This window comes from Lactuca virosa, chromosome 8 (assembly GCF_052849685.1).
Source record: "Lactuca virosa cultivar CGN04683 chromosome 8, Lactuca_virosa_CGN04683_v6, whole genome shotgun sequence".
Lineage (NCBI taxonomy): Eukaryota > Viridiplantae > Streptophyta > Magnoliopsida > Asterales > Asteraceae > Lactuca > Lactuca virosa.
In genome coordinates this window covers 47,411,946-47,421,393 of record NC_136433.1, presented here as the reverse complement: position 1 = coordinate 47,421,393, position 9,448 = coordinate 47,411,946, and the positions used below count along the sequence as shown (strand labels likewise).

At 32.7% G+C, this 9,448-nt stretch overlaps 1 long non-coding RNA gene across 13 annotated transcripts; it reads right to left on the bottom strand.

Moving 5' to 3' along the window:
• Nucleotides 1-4,303: 4,303 nt before the first annotated feature.
• LOC145129837 (uncharacterized) lies at nucleotides 4,304-8,757 on the bottom strand. Of its 13 annotated transcripts, XR_013717683.1 has the most exons (9): nucleotides 8,393-8,752; nucleotides 8,279-8,307; nucleotides 7,599-7,633; nucleotides 7,084-7,145; nucleotides 6,583-6,903; nucleotides 5,886-6,385; nucleotides 5,450-5,740; nucleotides 4,764-4,828; nucleotides 4,304-4,672 (listed from the first exon to the last, which is right to left on the bottom strand). It is a non-coding gene; the product is annotated as an uncharacterized LOC145129837 (long non-coding RNA). The 13 variants fall into 13 exon arrangements; XR_013717679.1 differs by having other exon boundaries at nucleotides 7,599-8,307; nucleotides 8,393-8,757; XR_013717686.1 differs by having other exon boundaries at nucleotides 5,886-6,038; nucleotides 6,134-6,385; nucleotides 7,599-8,752.
• Nucleotides 8,758-9,448: the final 691 nt, after the last annotated feature.

Genomic DNA, 9,448 nt, shown 5'->3' with positions numbered 1-9,448 from the left:
AATCTAATAAGGTCATCATAAATCGGAAATCAGGAAACATAATCTTGGAATATGAGATTGATTCATATCACTGTCACATGTCCATACGATATCTTATAGAACGAAGGAATAATTGATCACTTATCTTAAGGGTTGTCTCTAAGAATATGATTTAGAGTTCGATAGTTGCTAAGGAAGCACGCTTTACTGATTAAGTGAGAGCCTTGTGACCAATTGTAGTTGATGACTTGTCCATGTGGGAGACTGTTGGAATAGTGTCCAATGACATAACTAAACTAGTAATATTATCCATTAATAGCAGTGTCCTTTTTGGGTTTCCCTCAATGAACCAAATAGTATTTGATGTTATAAGAGAGATATAAATAATTTATTAACTATTCATGTGATGATTGATTAAGAAACTATTTTGATATTAATTGGAATTAATTTGAATTAATCTAGAATTAATTTGCACTAATTAAAAGGTGTAGGGACTAAATGTTAATTGTTCAATAGTTTAATAATTGGAACATTTTGGATCCCTTAAGAGGGTGAATGAAATTCTAAGGGATAAACCCTTGAATTTTCGTCCAAGGGTGTGTACAAGAAAGGATTTGAATTTGAATTAAATTTGATTATTTAATTATTCAAATTTGCTTTCTTTGCAAGCAACTGGAAACTATAAATACCCTTTTCCAAGACACTCCTAAAATTTGTCCTACTCTATGATGATTAGATATTATCTTATCTCTTTAGCTCCTTGCTTATTCTCTATTGTTCCAATGATTATTTTCTAACATCAAATAGTTTGGTATTGTTGGATGTGAACCATTAGAGGTAATCTACTTTGGTTACTCTTCCCTGGCTTGTTGAATTCGATCCACATCAAAGGTCTACAAGAAAATTGGATTTTCTAAATGTTAGTAAACTTATATCCCTCGTATAGTTGTTAATCTCAATTAAGTTAAGATCCTTGTAGGTTTTAGAATTTGCTTGCCTTAGACTAAAGTTGTTTATTTCCGCTGCTACATAATTAATCTAGGAAGTATATAGAAAGCTTACAACTGAGTGTATTCCCCTTTTTAATTAATGTATTATTAATTCATCACACAATGGTTAAACAATATTCTTTTCTATCCTCCCTAAGTAATCATGTTCATTTATTTTATAATATTTTATGGCATATTACTTTAAAATTTCCTCACTATGTAAACATGCAAACATATCATATGAAGTTTAAGCATTTTACATCACTAGCATGCAATTCACCTTCTTATTAACTAACATATTTCCAGAAGCATAACATGTAAAAATAACATCACACACAATCAAAACATATCCCTATTTCTCTCATGAACCTACCTACATTCTTATCACCAAAGCATCATGTCAAGAATTTTGCATGGAATACATCCTAGACTTTTAATCACATAAAGGAATCAACATTTCTAATACATACCAGTCATAATCAGGATACATGAATCTTACAACAACCTAGGTTTGATTCACACATTCTAGGATATGAAATTCCTAACAAAGTACTATATTTTCAATATGAGGTGACTTACCTCTAGTCCAAGATATGTAGAGTTATAAACAGAGGAAGAACACCCTCCAACAAGCAATTAAGCACCCTAAAAGATTGCACAAGAGCTCTATCAAAAATAAACCACAAAACAAAAAATGGGTACTCTGCCTAGGAAACGCGTCGTGGGTAATAGAGGGCCACATCGCGGTTTCATCACCTAGTCGCGATTGGGAAAACGTGAATCTCGTTATCGTGCCCCGATTAACAATCTACCATGCCAAGGGAAGGTAGACAATCACAAAAATGATTTCCTATAATTTGTGATCTCATGTCCAATCCAGGTCCGACTGACACTTCCTTTGGGATGATTCTAACCCCCCAAGACCATAACCAAGTGTTCAAGGCAGCTAAAACACTATAAGAATCCAACAAACACTCTTACACCATGGGTTTTTCACTATCCATGGCTTCCTCTTGAGCGTGCTTTAAAGAAACAGAAGTAGACTCAAGGATTCATTCACATACCTTCTGTAAATTTATGGCTTCCACTGAATGAGACAAGAGAATAAGCAATCCAAGAACACCACTCTAACATCCACCAAAAATGGCCACAAAATCTTCACCAACACTCCAAGAATGGAACTCTCACAAACTGATTGTTGGATGCAAATGGGATGAGATTCCCATATTTTACAGTTAGGTTAGCTTTAATACATCATTAGTTACAAACTAAGCCCTTCAAGAATGAGAAAATTACCCCATGACCCATATACATGATCAATAATCATTTTCTGCACTTTAGCCCTTGTAACTTAACCCTAGACATGATAAAAAGTTAACTTAACAAGAGAACATAACAGAAACTAACCTTGATGATGAACACGAAAATCGGGTCGTTACATTGTTCATAGCTAACAAGTTGTAAGCAAATTAATTATTATTTTCAATTTCTTTAGTATGTTTAAAGCATAACTGTAATTATTTAATAATTGTTAATTCTGGAAAAAAAAAATATGCTATAATAAAACCAAATTGAAGTAGATTAGATATCACATATGCATAATATGGACAAAGTGATTTTAAGTTTCATTATACGTAACCGAGTTATGGGACCAATTTTCTGATAAGAGTGTTGATTTAAGGTTACAAATTGTACTTGTTTTCTATTATTGGAATGTTTTAAGTGATAATTACTCCATTTGTGGATCACATTTCTCGATAAATTACGTGTTCTTTGGAATATGACACGTTTCTAAAGGAAAAAAATATCCGAAAGGAAACTATTTGTTGAAATAAAAATATTTTCCACCAATCGAAAGGAAACTAATCTCTGCGGTGAAGCAATTTACTATGTATGGTTGAATTCAAAATTTGACATTATAGAATAAGAACGACATAATCAACTTTATTAATAAACTAATTAATTTCTCTATACTATTTATGACTTTTTATATATGGAGCTCTACTCTACAAATTAATGCATCAACACAATATATAGAGGAACTCGTAACTGTAAGGAAATATTATGCATAAGCAGAAGGGAATATTACAAGCCTATTTGTCATCTTCCATGCAAATCATTGCAACCGCAACGATCTCCCCTTAGATTCTTGGAATAGATGACATGACTCTCAAAAATTGAGGCTTTAAGTTCCAAACCAGCAACTAGCAAAATCAAATCCAAATGTGACACGTCGATGAGAAACAATAGCAGAATGACCCAAAATCACAAACTTCAATAGTCTCAAAAACCGGGTTCTAGGATATATGAAAATACAAAGCAACCTCCAAAAGGCCTAATCATACTTGAGCACCAAAGAATAATCCCATGATAAGCATCTAGGATCCGAACCCACCATGAAATCACACTTCAGAATCCGAGCTACTTCTTGTTTCTCGATATGTACAATGCTAATTTCTTTCAACAAAAATTTTTCAATCACGTTGTTAATTATTATGTGCGCGTACACATGTGGTACTCACATTTGGAAGCAGGAAGGCATTTGATAAAAATCAAAAGGCTTATTGTAAATATAATATTTGACCAACAACTCAAGTATACCATCACGAGATTATCATAGGCCCTTAAGGTTTGATGAAATGTTTGTATTATTAATTATTATTTAATAATATAAACATGATATTGGTTGATATTCTTTATTTTTCATAAATGACATATATGTATATAATAGACACATCCCTTATTTATAAGTATCACTATGATCGTAAGAAATGGACACATATTATGAAACTTTCCTCTGCAAATTATAAGGAGATTATCTCATTCAATGAAGTAAGATTATTTACTCTTAATTGTCAACATTATGTATTAGATTATATAGTTTGTTAATTAAATATGTGTTTACATGACCATTGATAAGGCTTGCACCCAAATATAGTGTTTCCCTCACATATTGACCAGTCGAGTAATCAGAGTCATTGGCGAATAAACAACATGCTTTATTTATTTGATGGATCGGGGGATCTTTTGCCACCACCAAGGAATATGCACAGAGGTAAGTCACCTCAGTCACCTTCTTCGAGACAAAGGGAAAAAATTTCTAAGCCCATTTTGAAGATGTTACAATCACTTTCCTTTTTCGTACTAAAAATCTATTTTTTGTAACTTTTATATATATATACTAGGGAAGTCTCAAGGACGTGCTAAGCACGACCCACGGAAGGTTATTTGGGTAATTTTTTTTCACCATTGTCAAATTTATAGTGCTAATAAAAAAAAAGCTGGAAGTAAATTGTTGTAATTGGCTAGATTTCCAATGTACAAAGTCGTCATAGTAAAAAGAAACCAAAGTGCAATGCTATAGTACACAAATAATTAAAAGTACATTGCTATTTACCGCTTTTAGCCCTTATGAATGAGGAAACTTACACATATACTACGAATTAAAATAGGTTTTTTTCCTTCATATTTACATAGTTTCGAGTCTTTTCTATCCTTAACAATGACCACGGCAAGCCTTGATGCATAAAAGTAAAATAGAGTTATAATTTTGACTTTGTACCGAACCATGTAGTTCGTAATAATTACCCCAAGCTACGACATCTCCTTCCTCTTGTTTCATGTTTCATGGATTATCATGCAAATAGGAGACATTAACCTTATGGAGATCACCATGTATTAAGGCTAGTGTTTTTTCACACAACCTGCACAAATACAATATCACACATCATAATAAAAGATTACAGGGGTAAAAAGGTCAGCAACTTCAAGTTGTTATATTTTATTACTACGAACCTCCTCAGCATCCCTATCATGGTAAGGTGAAGCCCAATAGTTAAAGTCAGAAATCTTGTAAGGATCTGAAAACATCAATTGATTTGCTTCAAAGGAAAAGATGACCACCATATTGCAATTCAAAATTTCAAACGTGTTCAAAACTCAAAAGCTTTTCAAAAAACAAATTACATATCTAATAAACTTAAACAATTTTATTACCTCACATTCTATTTCCACACTTGGCTAAAATGCAGAGATTTAAAAACGATCACGATTGTTGGGATCTTTTACAACATTGTCTTTAATCAATAGACCATAAGTAGTAACGACTATACCACAAAAGTCGAAACTCACAAAAAAATATTTTTTTTATTATATTATTATTTAAATAAGAAATGAAATCCATCTTGTCACCCACCATTTCCAAGGATTACATTGGAATGGATTTGATAGAAAGCAAATGAGTAAAACTAAAAGGTTTCAAAAACACATTCCCACTATTTCCAAATATTTGGCTGATAATTAAACAAATTTATTAGTATATGCATATAGAATCAGGTATAAAATAGACAGTTGTTTATAGTAAGCCTTAATAACAATCTACATAGCACTGATGGTTTGATTTAAAATTTAATACAATAAACTTATCTGGTATTTAGGATATGTATGTCATTTTTTAACCGAAAAAAGTGAAGAAAATTTACCTCTAGCTGGCACAAGGTTTCAATCAAACTTAAGCGATCTTCACAAAGAACTCTGCCTTGCTCTTGTATTTCTGAAAATTCTATGAGCATAATCTGCTGATAGTCTTGTACAGCTATTTCACTTGTTCCCTCTTCAAGTAAACATCGCTTTAATCCTTCAGTTGATAATGATATATCATTTTGTACAATGGATAATTTGTCATTTAATCTTCTTAAAGAACACTTGTATCATTTGCAACTGCAGAATACATGTAATCCTATATCATCTGCAACTCCAGGACACTTGTAATCCTGCACCAAGAAGGCAAAATAAGAATTTTCAGTGGATCATTTTTTTTTGAAGAATAACCACAACACACCTAAAACTCGGAAAAGGATAAATAAACCCTGTTATCAGTATGGATATCCCGTAGATGTAATGAAGTGGAATAGTTACCTGATGACATGGCTTTTCTCTTTCACCCCATAAAATGTCTTCCAAGACCAGTACAAATTCTTCATCAAAGACAGCATTGCAGAACAAGGTTCTATGGATTGCACTCTACATCCTTCTTTATAATCTCTTCCTCATTGCTCACGGTTTCAGTGCCTTGTTCAAGGGAGAAAATACCAAATCAGAAGCCATGAGTAGATTTTTTCAGCACTATGAAAGAGAGAAATTATCAAATTAAAGAAAGAAATTACGCAACCCAATTGTAAACGGCATAGAAATTGATACCGAAGCTACACAGCTTGCATTAAACTTTCTTTTAGACATTTCCTCAAACACCTGATATGCAGCTAAATTGCAATGATATAAACGGGTGAAAACTAAATCACATGTTTTAACAGTAACATTTGATCTTTCCTTCTTTGTTGTTCGAATCACAAACAAACACACCAAAAAAAATGAACACGAGCAATTCCCTTTTTACACCGAAAGTCTACATTTGGTCCCTGCATTTAAATTATAAGGATGTTTTGAATCAATCTCATATACACAAACAATCACCAATAAAAAAAAAATGGCGCACTTAAATCAACAATCAATATACCCATTTCATATACAAAAGCAACCACTAATAGTCGATCTAAAAAAATGATAATTGGATAAGTCCATGAATTTATTACCAAACATGTTAAGAAAATAGCACCTTGTATTTTTTTGTCATCTGGTATGTTGGTGTGCGTGAAAATGTAAAGCATTCATTGGGTAATTCCAACACCACACCGTCCATTGGTAACGGCTCTTATGCCTTGTCAGCAGAAAGAAATCCAGAGATCTTCCTAAGCTTAGATTTTGACTACTAACCTTTCATTTGGGAAGGTGACTAAATTCAACTAAAAAGAATTTAAAAAATAAAAAAGATACGAACTTACCTCTTCATCAACAAAAGAATTATGATTTAACATTCTAACGAATGATAGTCATACCCATGGATTTTCCAACCAATAGAAAAGGATGTTTAGGGAACCTGGCAACAATATTTTTGACAAAAAATAAGTGAAACTCAACCAGTTTTCCTACTTTGGGAAGAGGTTTTATTCCAGCAATATCACTAACAGCTATTTTTAGACAACCTCACAATGTAATAGGATTCAAAGTTATAAGCACCCTTAGCTAAGATTGTTTTTTTTTTTTTGAGGAAACTCACATGGACAGTAGAAAGTTACAACTCCAATAGCTTTTAGTGCATCAACCAACAAGCCACTCCATCTGCATAAAACCAAGCATCTGATTAATGTCGTACAAAACACATCTTCATAACCAATTTTCCCTCGTCAGGGTTTGTGGCAATCTAATTTCTTCCTAATAGGATTGAGTTCTACACTCATTTGTTCATGATAATTTGAAATTGATATCAAAAAGTAACAAAAACTAACACGACCAACATCTCAACATAAGATTTGACGACTCTTATTCAAACAATTACATTGACGATGTCATACAATTACATAATAGGCCCAAATACAAATTGCAGTCATTTGTTCAATTTCAAATTTCACTAAAAAATCATTAAGATCTTCAATAACATCATATGTTCAATTTCAAATTTCACTAAAAAATCATTAAGATCTTCATTCTTCAATATCATTAGAAAGTTGAATTTTCTTCACTTTCAAGAGCTCTAACATTCTAGTAACATCTTTAGAAGATCAACGGGCTTACAATTTGCTATCTATTCCACTTTGGAATCTACAAACCTGCAATTTTAAACGTGGAACGATCAATATAAAGAGGGAGATTTCTAAATATTCGGTCTAGGTCTAGCGGTAATTCTTTTTAGTAGTAATTTGGAGAAAAAAACGTCAAGAGATTCAAAAACTAAAATTAATAAAAGAAGAGGTGAAAGAAGATTACTGATATACGTTATAAAAAAAACCAAATAGATGAAAAACGAAATTCAAGAAAACCAAAATAAAAAATTAAAAACAAACGCAAATAATATACAACTTTCGTGACCACTGTTGTATATCAAACCATCGTTGGCTGAAAACTATGCGGTATTACAAACATCAAGCTTACCGATAGCTAATGTTCAAGAACAGGAGAAAGAAGTCAGGATAGTGAAAAGGAAAAAGGATAAATGACAAAAATAAAAAGAAAAAAAAAATTTACGTCGTTCTCTCGATACCAACACACGTCCTTAGCTCAAATCAGATAAGTCGTTAAATATCTTCTATGATTCGTCTATCAAAACCAATAAGTAAAGCTATAGCATAATGAACATATGGTTAGGAGTCAACTGAAATCAAAGACTTTGGAAGTTCTCATAAAGGTCGAGAGAAACTTGGAAAAACAGCAAAATTAGGATTGGGTTTGGTATGTAATCTAAATTGCGTAAACACCTTTCAGAAATGACATCCAGCCACCACAACTACAAAGGAATCCACAATTAGTAAAAAAGAAGATGAAGATGCTCGATAAAGTGATTATTAGCATTTGAGAGGGGGAGATAAAACCTGTAAGAAAAGAAGGAAGCGTTCCATTTTGACGTTGAAACTTTGACCAGAACCGATGAAATTGAAGCGGTGGTTGGAAATAGAAGCATCAAACATGGAGTGAAAAGAAGGAGGCGGAGAGTAGCGACATAACCGGAATAAATAAAGTAAAAGATAACTTGCAGATTGGTATGGAACACTGGCTTCTCTAGATGGCGGTGGTGGTAAAAAGCCCTAATTTCATATGAAGAGAGAATGAATCACAGAGGGAGAGAATGTTAGAGGCAGTGGCAAGGGAAACCGACGAAGAAAGACAATCGAAAAGAGAGAAGATATTTTGAGCGGTGATAAAAACGTGGCAATCTTGTGGGGGAAGAATATACAGCTGTCATTGGTAAAGGAAATGACGGTGAACTGCTAAATCACGTCACATTGCTTATCTAGCTATTGGATCATTAGATGAGTCGGAAACTGGCGTGAACACAGGAGCCCAAAACACACAGCAACCCAAATTTGTATCTATTATCCACTGCCCAATATCCGACCCGACTTATCCACTTTTGTCTTGATGCTGAGGTGGAACTACAAAAAAAAATCACCATAATTCCAGCATAAATCATCCAAAAATCCCAATTAAATCTCAAGACCCACTTTCCTCTATTTTTAAGACATGGGCAAAGACTAATTTGTTCAAGCCTTCAAGTGGGAGATTGTTAAGATTTATGGAGTCATGAACAAATTGACAAGTTTCTAAAAGTTCAAGGGCCATAAATGTAACTTAGCAAATTAAACAATTTAATTGTATTGTTTAATGAAAAAATGGACGGTGGTTCAATTATTGAATATTGAATGGACGCACATTTTAGGTGGAATAGTTTTGGACGGCATATATTTCAATTCAAATATGGCGGCTCAATTTCATGTGCAAATTGCGGCTCACAAACATATATATATATATATATATATATATATATATATATATATATATATATATATATATATATATATATATATATATATATATGTGTGTATGTATTGCAAGAAGAAAGTGTGCAGCAGCGTAGCGCAGAACAACAA